This window comes from Argopecten irradians, chromosome 1 (assembly GCF_041381155.1).
Source record: "Argopecten irradians isolate NY chromosome 1, Ai_NY, whole genome shotgun sequence".
Taxonomy (NCBI): Eukaryota; Metazoa; Mollusca; class Bivalvia; order Pectinida; family Pectinidae; genus Argopecten; species Argopecten irradians.
In genome coordinates, this window is record NC_091134.1 from 33,173,734 (window position 1) to 33,176,827 (window position 3,094).

The 3,094-nt window shown below is 36.5% G+C and overlaps 1 long non-coding RNA gene across 1 annotated transcript; it reads right to left on the bottom strand.

The window, feature by feature from the left end:
- Positions 1 to 887: 887 nt before the first annotated feature.
- Positions 888 to 1,981, bottom strand: LOC138310318 (uncharacterized). The gene is made up of 3 exons (XR_011206404.1): positions 1,851 to 1,981; positions 1,432 to 1,566; positions 888 to 993 (listed from the first exon to the last, which is right to left on the bottom strand). It is a non-coding gene; the product is annotated as an uncharacterized lncRNA (long non-coding RNA).
- Between the last annotated feature and the right edge of the window lie 1,113 nt (positions 1,982 to 3,094).

Below are 3,094 nucleotides of genomic sequence, written 5' to 3' on the forward strand. Positions count from 1 at the left end.
TTTTTGTTTTACAGTTTGGACACGGTTTAGAAAATACGACCAATCGTCTCCAGCGATTCCAAGTCCCACCTGGCTCTCATCTCCTGTTCTTCACTCACGTTCAAGTTCTGTTCATATAAATACATGTTCACAAATTAATACATATACACAAATGAATATATCGACAGCCACCAGAACATATTAATTAGATAGAATAAGAAACGAAGAGAATCGATGCTAGAGTTTGAATTTATAAGATCACAATAAATTATCAGTTGCAGACAACAAAAGTGATAAAAGGTTTTGTTTTTTTTTTATTTTGGTAAAGTCTTTTTATGCAAAAACTAATATGAAATTAAAACAAAATCAAATTAAAGATCATGCCTATTTCTATCTTTCTTTTTTTCTTATGGACTGTTCAAGTCATTTTAGGCCAAGCATTACGTGACATGGTTATAGTTTTATCTCACCTGTGAAGAAGCCTCTTGTGGCATCACAGCCCGACAGTCTGGGTCCTCGTGGTACTCAAACCTTACACTCTCCACAGAAGGCATTACTACACAGACAAAATTTTCTCTCTTAATTCAGTTTTTAGTTCACTGCTTCTTTGAATTAATGCTTTTTGACACAGGGGGCCCACTCAATGAAAATGGATGTTGTCATGCATTTTTTGTATTTGGTGGATGGACTGATGAGTATATATGACAGTCATGTGATTTTTTTTGAGAAAATATGAAATTTGAAAAATTATTTTAAAAAAATCGGGATATTTTATAGTAAATATATTTTATAGTAAATATCCCTATTTTTTAAACAATTTTTCAAATTTCATATTTTCTCAAAAAAATCACATGACTGTCATATATACTCATCAGTCCATCCACCAAATACAAAAAATGTATGACATCATCCATTTTCATTGAGTTGGCCCCCTGTGCTTTTTGATAGACATCAAATTTAAAACCATAATTCAATTGTGTGTGGTTTGGCAGTAAGGTATATATGCTGGAGTTCCTGGAGAAAAACCACAGACTCATAAATACAGTGTAGGATACACAGAAATTGGGAGGGGCATCAATATACAGTAATGATCAAATGGTTCAGGTATCTGACAACCTTCCAGTTGTCCTCAACCACTGGGTTATTAGTTTGAAGACTAAGTGGGGCAGTTCCTAAATAATGGTTTTTTTCTCCATGAACTCATGCTTTTTTCTGTCACCAAAACTTAACACATCTGACCATAGATGTTAGTAAGACATAAGATACAAACAATTAAGTCAGAGCTTTATGATTCAACTATCCGAACAGCCTGGAACATAATAAGCAGTGGAAAGCTATATATTGGGAAAATGTCAACCAGCTTACTTACTCGGCCATTTTGTACTTCAGTATGCACTTCAAAGACTGATGTTTGTTTTTGATATAATAGACTTATATAAATTGATATCTTACCTGACAAGTTGGACAGGTAACCTTTCGAGATGCCTCGGACAAGATAAATCCTGATCCACAGCCGACAGCTGGACAGAGCATGCCTCCATTCTGTAGTACATATTCCTCTGTGGCAAAGTTCTTGTAACGCTCATACTGGGTCATCAATACAATATTACATCGTTGTAACGCTCATACTAAGTTGTCAATACAAAACAGAATATTTACTGTAGCAATTACATCTTTTCAATGATTGATTTCATTTATTGTATATAGTAAAATTCATAAAGGCAGCTTTTTTTAAAGAATCGTATAATTTCCACATGTGAGTTGGCATTAGGAATACATTAAAGGTGACAGAGAATTGGATGATGGTGGATAAATTATAATGATAATATTAGAACAATAAAAATTGAGGAAAATTAGTAGAAAAATGATACCTGGTCAGTCCCTAAAAGATAGAAATGATGACCATCTTCTAGCAGGGATTCCGGACACCCAACTGTGAATGTAAACCAGTATCAATATGTTAATGGCAATATTCATCTTCTGTACCATAGTGGTTGGCATGGATTGGCAATGAAGTTGGCAATGGTGGTAGTGGGTAGGAAGAGGGAGTGGGGTGCTGAGGCTGGAGTTTCGAGAGATATCACTTGGTTTATTTTGTCAAACATCCTATTAGCAGCCAGGGTCATTTTTGAATTCATTCGTTATGGCTGAAGAGGTAGCTGGATAATTTGGATAATGTACATTGAAACTATAGTGAAGTTCAGTGCCTAAGAACTGCTTTTCATGGTTTGAACATGCAACCTAGATGTTAGAGAGCTGGTGGCTGAATGTTCAGGAACCTTAACCACTAGGTCATTGCATGGTAAGGAGATCAGAAAAGATTTTAATAAAACATGATAATATCCAAATTGATATAAATGTGACTTTTAAGGACAGGACTGAATGTTCCGAGCTTTCGGAAACGGACTGCTACATAAAACACAACAAAAGTATTTTACCAAAGGGTTGATAGTTATTTGAGTGGTACTTGTTGTAGGGTTTCCACACCTCTCTCAGATGATTCTGCAAAAGACAAGAAAGAAAGGAATATAGAAATATCTAGGACATAAATATTCCATTATAGGACAGGACTGGAAAGGATGGGGGCAGGACTGGAAAGGATGGGGCAGGACTGGAAAGGAGATGGGGCAGGACTAGAAAGGATGGGGTAGGACCGGAAAGGATGGGGCAGGACTGGAAAGGATGGGACAGGACTGGAAAGGATGGGGCAGGACAGATCTGGGTTACACTATACATTGTATACCTTTCATATTTCATGATAAGAGGCATACACATTCCTGAGGTAGGTAAGTTAAGTTTTGTTTGGCCTTCCACACTCGTAATAGGAGTTTTTTAAGACAATCTGAGTAAAATGATCACATACACATCATCACAGACCTACAGGATGCTTTATTTTACCGGAGCATGGTAAAAACTGTAGCCTGATTTCTCATCCTCCGGTGAAATTTCTCTCATTGGCCTCAACAAACACATAGGATTTGAGAGCGTCCAGACAGATAAATGTGGGCGCCGTTCACATGGAAATACCATTGATGGAGTTGTATGTTGTGAAGAAACGGTAAAATGGGTTAGAAACATTCGATTATGGAAATATGTAATGAAATGTCCCAACATG